At 46.6% G+C, this 16,748-nt stretch overlaps 1 protein-coding gene across 3 annotated transcripts in view; it reads right to left on the bottom strand.

Annotated features, from left to right (window-relative positions):
* The window catches only part of DDX47 (DEAD-box helicase 47), a 612,119-nt gene that overhangs the window by 425,789 nt on the left and 169,582 nt on the right, over nt 1-16,748 (bottom strand). The window lies entirely within an intron of this gene.

The raw sequence follows: 16,748 nt of genomic DNA, 5'->3' as shown, positions 1-16,748 counted from the left end.
TGAATGAATCAATTTCATTCAGTAAAAAGCTTGCATATAGCAATGTAATGCACTGCTATATGCAAATATGTAAAAAAAAAAAAAATTAACACTGATCACTTCCCAAGAGTAGTACTTTGTTACTATGGTAACATTGTATTGATCAGAATTTATGATTTCTTGACCATTTTTGAGAGAATATGAATGAACACAAAAACTGGAGTTAGTACTTACCGGTAACTCCTTTTCCGGTGGTCTTCCAGGACAGCCCTTGAGAGATGGAGCTCCTCCCATCGACACAGGAAACACATTCCCACAGTTCAAAAGGCGGTCCCTCAGGTCCCTGGTCAGTCATTCACCAAGAACCGAAGGATGGAACTGAAAAACATATAAACCATAACAGGTAATAACATTAGTACATCACTACAATCAAATAAAGGGTGGGATCGTGCTGTCCTGGAAGACCACCGGAAAAGGAGTTACCGGTAAGTACTAACTCCAGTTTTCCCAAGTGTTCTTCCAGGACAGCCCTTGAGAGGATCCCCAAGTACTTACCAGATTAGGGGGGGACCACGGCCTGGAGGACTTTCCTCCCAAAGGCCTGATCCTGACTAGACATTAAGTCCAGTCGGTAATGCCTTGTAAAGGTGGAAAAGCTTGACCATGTGGCTGCTTTACATACCTGCTCCGGGGTGGCACCAGCTCTTTCTGCCCAGGATGCAGACAACGCTCTTGTGGAGTGAGCTTTAACACCCTCAGGAGGATCTCTATTCAAGGCCTTATACCCCTCTGCTATAGCTAGCCTAATCCATCTAGCTATGGTTACTTTTGAAGCTTTCTGTCCCCTACGCTGTCCAGAAAAAAGGACAAAAAGGGAGTCTGAGATTCTGAATGGATTTGTTATTTTAAGATATTCTAGAATACACCTCCTCACATCCAATAAATGAAAGCGTTCCTCTTTCTCATTTGCTGCATTTTGACAAAATGAAGGGAGGACAATATCTTGGGACCTATGGAAGCTAGATGCTACCTTTGGTAAGAACCCAGGGTCTGTCTTTAGTATGACTCTGTCTTCTAGGATCTGTAGGAATGGTTCCCTGATGGAAAGTGCTTGGATTTCACTGACCCTACGGGCTGAAGTGATTGCCACCAGGAGAACTGTCTTAAAGGTAATAAGCCTTAGGGAGGCCTCTGAGATAGGCTCAAAGGGTGACCCCAAGAAAGCTTTTAGCACAACTGCTAAATCCCAGGATGGGACTTTTGTGATTCTGACTGGCTTACGTCTAGCGACTGCCTTACAGAATCTAGCGACAAAAGGATTTTCCTGTAAGCGTTCATCTAGGTATACACTTAAGGCAGCTATCTGTACCTTAATAGTACTTAGGGTTAAACCCTTGTTTACACCTTCCTGTAAAAACTGTAGAATATTAGCCGTATTTATGTCACGGCTATTCAGCCAGCTATTAAATTTTTTCCAGACTTTTTTGTAAATAGCCCTCGTGACTGGTTTGCGACTCTGTAGTAAGGTCGCAATTACCTCATCTGACAGGCCCTTACTCCTTAAGATTTCCTCCTCAGTAACCACGCTGAAAGCTTCAGTGTGGCGACCTGCGGATGGTAAAGAGGTCCCTGCGACAGGAGGTCCTGTCTGTAGGGAAGTCTTAGAGGCGGACAATCTTTCAATTGTAGCAACGTTGTGAACCACGGTCTCCTGGGCCAAAAAGGTGCTACTAGAATCAAACAGGTTTTCTCCTTGAGGAATCTTGCTAGGACCCTCGGAATGAGATGAAGAGGGGGAAATGCATACGCCAGACTGAAAGTCCATGGAGTTTGCAAGGCATCTACCGCCAGGGGTTGATCTCCTGGGTTTAGCGAGAAAAAATTGGGAACCTTTGCATTCTTCTTGCTCGCAAAAAGGTCTACCTCTGGTTCTCCCCAGTGAGCTGTTATGAGATTGAATGCCTCTGGGTGTAAGGACCATTCTTGATTCGAAATCTTCTGTCGACTCAAGAAGTCTGCCTTGTTGTTCAGCTCCCCTTTCAGGTGAACTGCAGAAATGGATTCCAGATTGGCTTCTGCCCACTGGAGAATGCGTCTGGCTACCAACATCAAACGAGGACTTCTGGTTCCTCCTTGTTTGTTTATGTATGCTACAGCCGTCGTATTGTCTGAACGGACTTGTAGATGGTGACCCTGTATTGCGGGGTGAAAAGCTAGAACAGCTCTCAGGATTGCTGTTAGTTCTTTCCAATTGGAAGAGAAACATTTCTCCTCCGGGGTCCACTTGTCCTGGACCCAGCTTGAGCCTAGGTGGGCTCCCCAGCCCCAACTGCTCGCATCCGTTGTTAGTGTTGAAGTGATAGGAAGGACCCAATGAACCCCTTTGTTTAGGTTCTCCCTGTCCTTCCACCACCAGAGGGAGCGTTTTACCCTTGAGGGGATCGATACCTCCTCCTCCAGATCTCTGCCTTTTAATTGTTCTAACAGAAAACCCTGAAGTTCTCTTTGATGGAACCTGGCCCATTGTACGGCTGGAATGGCTGCCGTCATAAGACCTAAGACCGACATTACTTCCCTCACCGTACACTTGGGGCTGCATTGAAGAAAAGATATTCTCTGCCACAGATTCAAAATCTTTTCTTCCGGCAGTATAATTTTCTGATCTACAGACTTGATCCAGTACCCCAGATACAGGATCTCCTGTGTTGGGGTTGTCTTGGATTTCTCCTGACTGACAATCCACCCTAATCGACTCAGGCTGAGTTGAGTCAATTCCAGGTCCTGAGAAAGACGACTCTCTGAGTGGGCTGTTAGGAGCAGATCGTCTAGGTAGGGGATAATTGAGACTGATTGAAGCCTCAGAGGAACTAAAGCCTCTCAGAGAACCTTGGTAAAGATTCTCGGAGAGGATGATAGACCGAAGGGAAGTGCTCTGCACTGAAAGTGGTAAACCTTTGTGTCTATCTGCACTGCCATCCGAAGGAATTTCTGGCATTCCTCCCTTATTGGAATGTGCAGATAAGCATCCCTTAGGTCCAGGGTTGCCATAAATGTCTCTTTCTGCAGGAGATTCTTTATGGAATAAATGGACTCCATCCGAAATCTCTTGTAACGGATGGAGCGATTCAGTGGACGGAGGTTCATAATTAGTCTGAATCTCCCTGACGGTTTTCTTACCACAAAAATGTGCGAGTAAAAACCGTCCCCTTGTTCCTGAATAGGGACTGGTGTCAATACTTCTTGATCTACCATTTCCTTTATTAGTAAAGGTAAGGCCCTGGCCTTTTCTAAGTGACTTGGAAGCTTTGTCACCAGAAACTTGGAAGGAGGGTTGCTGTGAAATTCCAGCGTATGACCCCTTTTTATTATATTTAAGACAAACTCGTTCGAGGTTTTCTCTTCCCATTGTGGAAGAAATTTGCTTAATCTTCCTCCCACAGGAACCCTGACGTCACTGGGGTTTGGGATCCTGATTGGGGCGGCTAAACAGTATGCCCCCTTTTCCTTTCCCTTTATGTCCCGACCAATGTTTTTTGGGGGTTGAACTCTTCTCTGGTTTAGAGGGTTCCTTAAAGGGACGAAAAATTTTTCTTTGAAAATTTTTCTTTTTTGCGGGAAAGGTTTTCTTTTTGTCCGCCGTCCTTTCTAAGGCGGAGTCTAATTCAGGCCCGAAGACTAAGTCTCCTGTAAAAGGGACGCTGCACAGGCGGGTTTTAGACGCCGTGTCTCCCCCCCAGGTTTTCATCCATACTGACCTCCTTGCTGCCACTGAAAGTGCTGCAGATTTAGCCGTAAATTTTACGGAGTCCGTGGAGGCGTCAGAGATGAAACTGGTGGCCTTAAAAAGCATAGGGAAGGATTTCAAAAGCTCCCCCCTAGGAGTGCCTGCCATTAAGTGTTCTTGTAGTTGCGATAACCAGAACTCCAGGTTTCTAGCTACACAGGAAGTGGCTAGAGCTGGTTTTAAGCCTGCCATAGAGGCATCCCAGGCATCCCAGACAATGTCTGTTCTCCTGTCCATGGGATCTTTCAGGTGGCCCATATCCTCAAAGGCCAGATCAGCCTGCTTTGAGATTTTGGACAGAGGGGCGTCTAGTTTAGGATTTTTATTCCAGACCGCCTCTGGGCTCTCATCAAAAGGGAACCTTCTCTTAAGGGATTTAGGAAAGAAAACCTTTTTGTCTGGTTCAGACCACTCCTTAAGGACAAGGTCAGAAAGCACCTTATGTATAGGAAAAACCCTTGCTTTCTTTTTCCCCAGAGGCTCATACATTTGATCATGTCTGGATAACTGAGTTTCTTCCTCCTCAATTTCCAGCGTATCATAGATAGCCCCCATTAGCTCATCTACTTCCTCGAGAGATAATCTATATTTTGAGGCTTTAGATGCTGCTTGATCCTCTTCCTGACCCGAGTCAGTGTCAGAGGATTCGGGGCTAATCAACGTGGGGCTAGGCTCCCTGACCATACGGGGCTCCCCTGAGCTGGGTGTTGTAAGGCATGGTGAGGATGAGATTATAGTTGTTTTACTCGTGGAGGCAGCTGCAGCTGATCCCACGTCAGTGATTAACTCCCGGAGGGACTTAAAGGTCGACGCCATTTCCTCTTTAAAGGAGCCCAAAAACTTTGCTAAAGGGGAATCTGCCTCAGATTTAAGCAAGCTTGCAATGCATTGCTTGCATAGGGCTTTGTTAGAGCCAGAGGACAACCTATTCCCACAATTAGGGCACTTTTTGCGGCCTGTCTTGTCTTCCCTTGGCATCTCTTTAGCCTGAAAATAAGAAGACAAAGGATTTCTTAGCGCCAGCACCATGTCCCTCTTAGAATCACCACTAACAAACAACCTCACTGAGTAAACCGCCACTGTGGGGCACTACAGGGCCCAGCCTACAAACACCACCACTCCACCAGAGTAATAGCATGCCCAGCAGCCTACCTGGGTTTGGCTGGTGCCTGTCTCCGCCGGAGTATCCTGGGGAATAGCCTCCATGGTCCCCCTCTGATGCTCCGAATCCCGCCGCTAATCCGGTATAGCTGGATGCTGGTCGGGCTTCACAGGCACAGCGCTGGCTCTCCCTCTCCTCCTTGTACCCTTAGAGACCAGGAACCGGTAGTCTCGGCACGCAGTGATGACGCGGTTCCGCCGGAAGTGACGCTCGGCGTCTCCGACCCCACCGCAACAAGGAGCAAAGATGGAAGGTTCCACTCACCGCTCCTGGGGGAAACCGCGCCATTCTGCCCCTGGCCACCTCGGCACTGGAAGGAGGAGGGTAACGGGTCTGCTCCGAATCAGCTGGACGGTACCCGAGCCACAAAGAAAGGTATGGACCCAATACTGCAGCCAAAAACAGGACCCGGTCCCTTATGGCTAACAGGTTCTCAGGCAGCCCCTGAGAGGGGCCTCCAGGTTCCTGGCAACATGTTCCTCCGACGGAGGAAACACAAATGACTGACCAGGGACCTGAGGGACCGCCTTTTGAACTGTGGCAATGTGTTTCCTGTGTCGATGGGAGGAGCTCCATCTCTCAAGGGCTGTCCTGGAAGAACACTTGGGAAAACTTCTTTCACCCATGGTTAGTGTTTGGCTGAAGCCATTAATTATCAATCAACTGTGTTTACTCTTTAACAGCTTCCCGACCGCCTCACGCAGATATACTGCAGGCGTGCGCCCACCGAGAGCTTCGTGACCGAGATCGTGGGTCCTGCGGATCAGATGTCCGCAGGGATACCCGTGTTTGTCTCACAGTGAAAAAGAACGGGGGAAATGCTAATAGTTACATGGTTACATAGTAACAATGTAAACAAGCATCTCCCCGTTTTGCCTAGTGACACAGTCACTGATCAGCTCTCCCTATAATCGGTAGCGCTGATCAGTGGCGTGTCACACAGAGACCTTCTCCCCCCCCCACCCCCACCATTAGAATCACTCCCTAGGAAACACTTAATCGCTACAGCGTCACCTAGTGGTTAACTCCTTTACTGCAAGTGACATTTTTACAGTAATCAATGCAATTTAATGCCAATGGTCCGCCATAATGTTGCAGACATGATAAAAAAAGAAATTGCTGAAAAATCGCTGATTGTGCCATTACTAGGAAAAAAACAAAAAAAAACAATTATCTATAAAAATGTCAAAACTATCCCCTATTTTGTAGACGCTATAACCTTTGCACAAACCAAGCAATACACGCTTATTTCAATTTTTTTTTTCTTTTTCAACCAAATATATGTAGAAGAATACGCATCGGCCTAAACTGAGGAACAAAAAAAAATTTTTTATTACAAATATTTTTTGGGGATATTTATTTTTACAAAAAATTAAAAGTTTTTTTTCAAAATCGTCATTTTTGTTTATAGCGCAAAAAATAAAAGCCGCAGGTGTGATAAAATACCACCAAAAGAAAGCTATATTTTTGGGGAAAAAAATGACATAAATTTTATTTGGGAGCCATGTCGCAATTGTCAGATAAAGCGACGCAGTGCTGAATTGCAAAAAAGTGGTCTGGTCAGAAAGGAGGTAAATTCTTTTGGGATTGAAGTGGTTAAATCACAACAGAAACTACCTAAATGACCTTGATCAAAAGTTTACATACCCTAGTTCTTAATACAGTGTATTGCCCCCTTTAACACCAACGACAGCTTGAAGTCTTTTGTGGTATTTGTGGATGAGGTTCTTTATCTTCTCAGATAGTAAAGCTGCCCATTCCTCTTGACAAAAAGCCTCCAGTTCCTGTAAATTCTAGGCCTCTCTTGCATGAACTGAACATTTGAGATGTCCCCAGAGTGACTCCATGATATTGAGGTCAGAATACTGAGATGGCCACTCCAGAACCTTCATTTTATTCTGCTGTAGCCAAATGACAGGTCGGCTTGGCCTTGTGTTTTGGATCATTGTCATGTTGGAATGCCCAAGTACATCCCATGCACAACTTCCAGGCTGATGAATGCAAATGTTCCTCCAGTAGATTTTTTAAAACATACTTCATTCATCTTGCCATCAATTTTGACCAAATTTCCTTGCCTTTGCAGCTCACACATCCCCAAAACATCAGTGACCCATCTCCATGTTACACAGTGGGAATGGTGTACCTTTCATCATAGGCCTTGTTGACTCGTCTTCAAAGTAGTGTTTATGGTTGTGGCCAGAGAGTCCGGTAGTCCTGTGTTTCACCTGAAGTAATTTGTGAGTTTTTCTTTGCATCCCGAACAATTTTCCTGGCAGAAGTCCAAAAATTCATTGACCTTTTATATACACCAACACTAATTACAAGCAAATAGATCACAGGTGAGGATGGTTACCTTTAATAGACATTCAAACCTCGGTGTCAACTTGTGTGCATGTTTATCAGGCCCAAATCACTGGGGTATGTAAACATTTGATCAGGGTCACTTGGGTAGTTTGTTGCCATTCTGATTTAAAAAGAGTAAACAGTTGATTGATAATAAATGGCTTCAGTCAAACACTAACCATGAGTGAAATGTTTTTGTGTTATTCATATTCTCTGAAAAATGGCCAAGAAAATATAAATTATGCCAGGGTATGTAAACTTACAAGCACAACTGTATATAGTACTGTCAACAGTCAGTGTCCCTGATCACCGCCACACCTGTTATATGATGACGCTGTACTGCACTGGTGACAGTATGCAATAAAAAATAAAATTAAAATAAAAAAAAATCTTTAAAGAGGGGTTTACTTCCTCTTTAATTCCCTGCAAAGGTAAAGCATAATGGACTACTATGCATCGCATAGCAGTCCATTATGTGTCACTTACCTGACACAGGAGCCAGTGAAGACACCGCTGTCCCCTGTAGTCCGGCGCATCCATCTTCTCGGTTGGTCTCGCTGCTCCGCCGATGTCATTCGACGAAGCCGCGATGACATCACTACCACGCATGCGCACGGGAGCCGCCCCTCACGGCATATCGCCGTTAACAGCGGCGCGCTCAGTGCGCCTGCGTGCCACTGTCTGCGGCGCATGCGCCATAGACAGCGGTGCCTGTCTTTCGGCAAATATCTCCTAAACCGTATAGGTTTGGGAGATATTTCTTGGACCTACAGGTAAGCCTTAAAGTGGTAGTATGGTCAATTTTTTAACTTTTACCTACAGGAAAGCCTATAATAAGGCTTACCTGTAGGTAAAAATAATATCTCCTAAACCTGTACGGTTTAGGAGCTATTCCCCTCGGTATGCGCCGCTGACTGCAGCGGCGCATGCGCACAAGGGGGTTCTCTCCGTGAAAATCCGGCAGCGCTCGTGCGGCCGGACTGAAATCTCCCGCGCGCATGCGCGGGAGTGACGATATCGCGGCTCCGGCCACTCACAGCGCCGGAGCCGCGATACCCGGAAGAGACGCCGAGGGAGCATGTCGGCTCCCTCGGCGTGGATCGGGCCAGATGTCGGGGCCTCGTTCTAAGGTAAGTATTTCATAATGAGCTAGTATGCGGTGCATACTAGCTCATTATGCATTTTGCTTTGCAGGTTTAAAAAAAAAAAAAAAAAAATTGCGGGTTTACTACCGCTTTAATCTAGGCTTACCTGTAGGTCAAAGTGGTTTGTAAGGGTTTACAACCACTTTAAACTTTCCAAAAACTTATGACCAAAAATGACACCAAAAGGGGTCATTTGGGGGATATCTGTACTGTACTAACAATTTTGGGCCTCGAGAAACCAGATAGTCTGTCAGTACCATCAGGATTGATCAACATTCAGATATATACCATAGTTTGTGGATGCTATAACTTTCCAACAGACTAAGTATACACCGATTTTGTCTAATTTCACCAAAGTATAAAGCATGCAAAGAATAAACGTTGGCCTAAATTCATGAAGATAGATAGTTTTCAAAACTGCTAGTCTTTTCTCATTTATTTAGCAAGAAATTAAAAACCCAGTGGTGATTAACCACCACCAAAAGAAAGCTCCATTTGTGTGAAAAAAAAGATACAAATTACATCAGGGTACAGTGTTGCATGACTGCGCATGTTATTCAAAATGCATTAGTGCTGAAAGCTGAAAATTGGCCTGGGCAGGAAGGGGGTAAAAGTCCTCTGTATTTAAGTGGTTAACTACTTGCTGACTGCTGCACGTCAATGGCAGCAGTGGGCAAACGGGCAAACGGGCATACCTTTATGTCACCTTCAAATGACGGGGCTAGCGTGACCGTGCCCATGGGACCCTGTGTTCCGGCAACCTTGTCACAGAGCCACAGAACAGGGAGATGCCTTTGTAAACATGGTATTGCCCCATTCTGCCTAGTGACACGACAGATCACTGATCCCTGTGATCAGGAGCAGTGGTAGCCCCCCCCCCCCAGTTAGAATCATTCCCTAGGACACACTTAAACTTGATCGCCCCCTAGCGTTTAACCCCTTCCAGGCCAGTGTCATTTACACAGTAAGTGCATTTTTAGAGCACTGATCGCTGTATAAATTACAATGGTTCCAAAATAGTGTTAGTGTCAAAAGTGTCCGATGTGTCTGCCAAATCACAGATAGCTGCCATTACAAATTATTATTATTTTTTTAAATGCCATAAAACTACCCCCTATTTTGTAGATGCTATAACTTTTGCACAAACCAATCAATATACGCTTAGTGCAATATTTCTATTTTTTCTTACCAAAAATTTGTAGAATACATATCGTGTTCCTTTAACTGCTTGCCGGCGCAGCTCTAGTGGCGGGAGGCCGTCATATGACTGCCTCCCATTTAAACAGGGGATGCGCGCACATCCCTGTTCCTTCAGGGCGGCGTGTCACAGAGACACCGCTCACCACTGAGGGGGACGTACAGCCATTGGGTATGGCTGTTTAACATGTGATCGGCTGTGATTTAGTCACAGCCGATCACAGATGGTTACACCCCCACTGTGAACGGTGCGTGATCGCAAACATCGATGGTGGCGTGTTCCCGGGTACACTGCTCTTCACCGACGCTGGTAAAACAGCCATTGGCTGGCTGTTTACCCACGTGATTGGATGTGATCCTCTCACAGCTGATCACTAAACGTAAACAAACCACACTAACGAGAGGTTACCAGGTTCTCCTCCTCACACACGGATCGTGTGTGAGGAGGAGATTGCGGTAACATCTTGTTACCACTTACAGTGTACACCAATCACACTGATTGTGCCCCCCCCAATAAAGAGGGCCTGTCACTCACAGACCATCAGAGTACCTGTCCCAGCCCATCAGAGTACCCGAGTACCTGTCCCAGCCCATCAGAGTACCCGAGTACCTGTCCCAGCCCATCAGAGTACCCGAGTACCTGTCCCAGCCCATCAGAGTACCCGAGTACCGGTCCCAGCCCATCAGAGTACCCGAGTACCGGTCCCAGCCCATCAGAGTACCCGAGTACCGGTCCCAGCCCATCAGAGTACCGGTCCCAGTCCATCAGAGTACCCGAGTACCGGTCCCAGTCCATCAGAGTACCCGAGTACCGGTCCCAGTCCATCTGAGTACCCGAGTACCGGTCCCAGTCCATCAGAGTACCCGAGTACCGGTCCCAGTCCATCAGAGTACCCGAGTACCGGTCCCAGTCCATCAGAGTACCCGAGTACCGGTCCCAGTCCATCAGAGTACCCGAGTACCGGTCCCAGTCCATCAGAGTACCCGAGTACCGGTCCCAGTCCATCAGAGTACCCGAGTACCGGTCCCAGCCCATCAGAGTACCCGAGTACCGGTCCCAGCCCATCAGAGTACCCGAGTACCAGTCCCAGCCCATCAGAGTACCCGAGTACCGGTCCCAGCCCATCAGAGTACCCGAGTACCGGTCCCAGCCCATCAGAGTACCCGAGTACCGGTCCCAGCCCATCAGAGTACCCGAGTACCGGTCCCAGCCCATCAGAGTACCCGAGTACCGGTCCCAGCCCATCAGAGTACCCGAGTACCGGTCCCAGCCCATCAGAGTACCGGTCCCAGTCCATCAGAGTACCGTAGTACCGGTCCCAGTCCATCAGAGTACCCGAGTACCGGTCCCAGTCCATCAGAGTACCCGAGTACCGGTCCCAGTCCATCAGAGTACCCGAGTACCGGTCCCAGTCCATCTGAGTACCCGAGTACCGGTCCCAGTCCATCTGAGTACCCGAGTACTGGTCCCAGTCCATCAGAGTACCCGAGTACCGGTCCCAGTCCATCAGAGTACCCGAGTACCGGTCCCAGTCCATCAGAGTACCCGAGTACCGGTCCCAGTCCATCAGAGTACCCGAATACCTGTCACAGTTTATCTGAGTACCCATCACCGCCCTTCAGAGTACCCAAATAACAGTCACCAGGCCATCAGAGTACCAGAGTACCTATTTGCAGCCCATGCCTAATAAAATATCCGTTGGGGTGTTTACCCACAAAACAACCCCATTTTGGAAAGCAATTCCACTGTCCTGGTGCTCCAGGACCTTCAAAAGCGTGATGAGTAGGAATGAAATGAGATGTGTCATTTATGCTTCTAGAACACCTGAAGGTACTACTTCAATGTTGGGCCTCTCTATGTGACCAGGCTGTGTAAAAGTCCTACACATGTGGTATCGCCATACTCGGGAGGAGTAGCAGAATGTGTTTTGGGGTGTAATTTTTGCTATATACATGCTATGTGTTAGAAATATCTTATAAATTGACAACTTTGTGTAAAAGAAAAAAATGCGTTTTCATTTTTTCAAACATTTTCCAAAAACTTCTGGAAAAAATGATCCGTTCAAAAAACTCATTATGCCTCAGATTATACATTGGAGTGTTTGCTTGCCAAAATTGGGTCATTTTTGGGCAATTGCATTGTCCTGGTACTCCAGGGCCTTCAAAAGTGTAATAGATGGTTGTGAAATGAGATGTGTCATTTTTGCTCGTAGAATGTCTGAAGGTGTCACTTCAATATTGGTGCTCTGTATCTGGCCAGGCTGTGTAAAAGTGTCACACATGTGGTATCGCCAGACTCGGGCACAGTAGCAGAATGTATTTAGGGGTGTAATTTGTTGTATGCATATGCTGTGTGTGAGAAATAACCTGATATGACAATTTTGTAAAAAAAAAAAAAAAAAAAATTTTAATTTTGCAAAGAAATGTGGGAAAAAATGACAACTTAAAAAAAATCACCTGATGTACTGAAGGCTTGATCAGATTTGATCAATTTTCAGTGATTGGCACCATAGTTTGTAGACTCTATTACTTTCACAAAAAACAAATATACACTAATTTGTTTTTTTTGTTTTTTTTTTTTTAAAGGTGTTTATTTTAAAATATTTTTGAACACACATACAGCATATAAGGCAAACAGTACACAAGTCAAAGAGTTTCCCTCCAGAGGTGAATACAGAGGCATCAATAAAGAACCTCATTGGAGTAAACCAAACTGCTACCATTATATGCAAAAACACAGAAAAACCCCAACAAAACAAAGACACAACAACAGACATGCCAACATTCGCGCACACACACCCATCACACTCACATCTGTCACCGTCCCCCTATGCAGTATCATTTCAACATAAATAGCTGCCACTTAAGGTCATACAGTAGCAGATTACCATCCCGTTTCGTTGCCCCCCCCCCCATACCCGGGACCACCATTCACAAAGCCCGAGCCTCCGGCCCTACCCCCGCAGCCCCCCCAGGGGGTCCTGCGAGGATAGGACCGTCCCCCAAAATGAACCAGAGACATCCAACCATGGTTGCCACACCTTATGAAACTTTTTCAAGCAAGCTCTGTGTTTATACACTTTTAAATTTAGGGAGTTCACCATTAATACCATACAGTGATTGAATTTTGGGAGGAACATTTTCTTTCCAGTGCAATAAGATCACTTTATGTGCATAAAATAAAATGGTATGCAGAAGAGTCCGTTCTGACGCCCTGTGGACAAAGTCATTCAATATACCCAGCAGCCCCACCTCAGGGGTTTGAGGCACCGGGAGAGCAAGATGATCATCAAAGAATGTGAACAGGTCCGTCCAATACACATTTAGTCCAGGACAACTCCAAAACATATGAAATAGATCAGCATTATCGTGAATACATCTAGGACACAAGGCCTTAGTTCTCAAACCCATTCTAGCTAGTCTAGCCGGAGTGTAGTGCAGCTGATGAATAAACTTAAACTGAACATATTGGTCGGAAGTGCTGATAATATCCTGGAAGCAGGTTTCAGTAGTTTCCTCCCACCCCTCCTCTACCAGGGCAGGTATCAAAAGCTTCCACTTCACAAATGAATTGCAAAATGGGTCTGCTCCTACCCTGGAGAGGTGATCATAAAAAGTTGTAACCTGTTTAGTAAGATCCGGGTAAGACATCAGGTCCTCCATAGGGGACTCCTGAAGCTCTATGTGCAAGGAACCAAACTGCGCCCGAATGGCATGTCTAAGAAGTAGATACTTATAGAAAAATGTATTATCTATCGAGAAGGTACCCCGTAAGTTTTCAAAGGATTCAAGCACATTTCCCTTGATATGGGACAGGCGCAGAACATGCAGCCTAGCCCACCATTGGGAGTCTGGGTGCCCCTGTAGTTCAGGTATACTGGGATTGTCCCATAGCGGTGTTTGTGGTCACCTGCCCGGGGTAGAAATAGAAAGGAGTTTCTCTCCCTCTCTCCAGGCCAGTAGACCCACCTCCATAGGGGAAAATCTAGAGCATTTAGAATGTAGAGCCCTGTGCAGTACGTCATTAACCGAGTCAAACGGGGCATGAAGGATTGACATGAGAATGGCGGAGGGGGGCTGGGGGTTGGAATGCAACCAGTCATATATATATATGTCAGTTGGGAGGCAAGGAAATACTTGCCTAGGTTTGGGTGGGCCAGGCCTCCTTTCGATTCAGAGGATTGCAAAGATGTCTTGGCAAATCGCGGATGGGAGTTTTGCCAGATAAAGGAGGACACACTGGATTCTATTTTCATAAATACCTTTTTTGGGAGATAGACCGGGGCAGCTCGAAAACAGTATAGAAATTTTGGAAGGAATATCATTTTAAAGATGTTAATACGACCTATTAAGTTTAGAGGGAGAGTTGCCCACGCTTGAAGTCTGTCAACCATCTGTTTTGTGATTGGAGTAATATTCAAGGCTTCATATTTGGGGAGCTCGTTATGTATCTGAATGCCCAGATATTTGAATGACTGGGACGTCTGAAGTTTAGACACGTTCAAGTAATCATAGGAGCAGCGCGGGCCGATGGGAAAAGCCATCGACTTATCCCAACCTACCCTCACACCAGACACATCCCCAAATTCCTCAACCACCCGCATGAGACCATAGAAGGAGCCTTCCTTACCATCTAAATAAATCAAGGCATCATCTGCATACAAAGATATCTTTTCCTCCAGTAATCCTACTCGGATGCCCCCTATCCACGAAGCCTGCCGCACCGCCAGGGCCTCTATGGCGATGGCGAACAGGAGCGGGGACAGGGGACACCCTTGTCTAGTCCCCCTAAACAACCGAAATGGTGACGAGACATCTCTATTAGTTCTCACCCTCACACTCGGCTTAGCGTATAGCAAGCGGACCCATTTTGTAAATAGTGGGCCAAAGCCCATGTTAGCCATTGTCTCCCACAAAAATGACCAACGCATCGTATCAAATGCCTTTAACACATCTAATGACAATACCAAGCTACTATGTTTATCCCTACATGCTCTATGGATATGTAGATATAATCTGCGTATATTGTCAAAAGTGCTACGTCCAGGTATAAACCCAGCCTGATCTGGCGAGATTAATGAAAGTATAACTTTTTGCAAACGAAGAGCCAATATCTTGGCCAAAATTTTTGCGTCATGGTTTAGGAGGGAGATCGGACGGTAGGACTCACATAGCAATTTGTTCTTGCCCGGCTTGGGCAAGACCAGTAGCAGGGCTTCATTCATGGAGTCAGGAATAGATCCCATGTTCAAAGACGCTCTGTACGTGAGGAGTAGCTTAGGGGCTACCAGTTCAGTATAGGTCTGGTACCACGCCGAAGGGATACCGTCAAGGCCGGGAGCCTTCGAAGGCGGTAGGGAACCTATCGCTGCCTCCACCTCCTCAAGAGTAATCTCCTGCTCAAGGAGGTCTCGCTGGGCCTCCTCCAGTCCAGGAAACACCAACGACGAGAGAAAACCCCGAAATGTAGCCTCCGATGGGGGCACTGGATCGTCATAAAGTTTGCTGTAGTATGAGGTAAATGCCTGATTTATTGCCCCCGGGTCTTCAGTAGTAGAACCATTGGGCAGTTGTATGGCAGAGATGGAACTATCCAGATAGTCCGTATGAGCAAGGAAGGCTAATAGCCTCCCATTCTTACCCCCGTGTTCATGTAGTTTTGCTGTCAGGTTTAGTTGTTGTATTTTAGTCGTGTCTACAAGATGTAACTGCAACAGCTTGTGGGCATTCGTCAGGTCACCTCGAGTAGTCTCAGTCGGGTTGAGTATATGTCTACGTTTAGCCTCCTCAAGGGAACATTCGAGATCCAGTTGTTGGGCCCTCCCCGCTCGTTTATGATGCTTAATACGGGATATGTACGAACCGCGCAATACGGCCTTAAAGGCATCCCAGGTAGGACCCGCTGCCGTGGTGCCAATGTTCGTGGACCAGTAGTCTGTCATATCTGAGGGAATGGCCTCTTGTATCCCCGGTGTGGACACCCACAAGGGGCTAAGTTTCCACACCCTAAATGAAGGACAGTGCCCCAGGGAAAGGGTAACCTGCAGTAGTGAGTGATCCGAAACTGTTTGAGAGATATATTTAATTGCCCTGACGACCGGAAGGAAACACCCGGTGGCCAGTGCATAGTCTAGTCTGGACAGAGAGCCATACGTTTTCGATTGACAGGAGAATACCTTTACCCCCGGGAATTTCCAACGCCAAATATCAACATATCCATAGGCCTCACACCATTTACTAAACAATCTTGATTCGTTTCCATGGGGTTTCAACCGGTCCAGATCAGGCTGTAGCACCGAGTTGAAATCCCCCACAATAAACGTAGGGCAAACAGGTAACAGTGATAACTTAGTACTCAAATCGGAGAATACCATGGCCGTGGCTGGCGGAGGAACATAAATTGTGACCAGAATGACAGGAGTTCTTAGCACTGTGGCATGCAACACTAAAAATGTACCCCCGGGGTCCGAGACCACCTGATGGCACTCAAACTGTAGCCCTTTGCGTATTAAGATGGCCACCCCACGAGCATAGTTGGAGTAAGTGGAATGAAAGTTGTGAGCCACCCAACACTTTAACGCAAGGATTCTTGAGCCCACCAGATGAGTCTCCTGCAGACAAAGAATATGCGGGTGCAGTCATTTAATCTGCTCAAACACCAATGCACATTTAAATTTAGAATTCAGCCCCCGAACATTCCAGGAGCATATGTTTACCTCAGCCATGTGAGGGCTGGCAATAGTGTAAAAAACGTCAACAAGCGGGTGTAGCCCGCCCAGGAACCCCAAAACAGTCCCTCACCAGACAGCCAGAGCCACAGTACCTCCAGGGGGACAGGTGACACATACATACTCCCATCCATCCACACACCACACACTCCTCACCCATACAACAAATAAAGAGCTGCCAATTAGCAGCAACAACCCTGCCCTGCTCCCACGGAAATGGAGCGGACTTGTACCCAAAACTGGGGCCATGCGTGGGGCGCATGGCCTGATAGCCATGCAATTATCCGCAACTAGTTAACTTCACCACAATGTGGCTCAAGATCGTTCTGCCTGGAGCAGCTCCCAGGTACTCATCCAAAAAATGGAGGAGAAAAAGAGTCCCGCAACCTAAAAAAATAAATCTTGTTAGT

The sequence above is a fragment of the Lithobates pipiens genome, unplaced genomic scaffold (assembly GCF_037356315.1).
Source record: "Lithobates pipiens isolate NorthernLeopardFrog02 unplaced genomic scaffold, aLitPip1_a1.2 Scaffold_23, whole genome shotgun sequence".
In the NCBI taxonomy this organism is placed as follows: domain Eukaryota; kingdom Metazoa; phylum Chordata; class Amphibia; order Anura; family Ranidae; genus Lithobates; species Lithobates pipiens.
The sequence above is the reverse complement of the archived record's forward strand: the minus strand, read 5'-3'. Positions and strand labels throughout refer to the sequence as shown.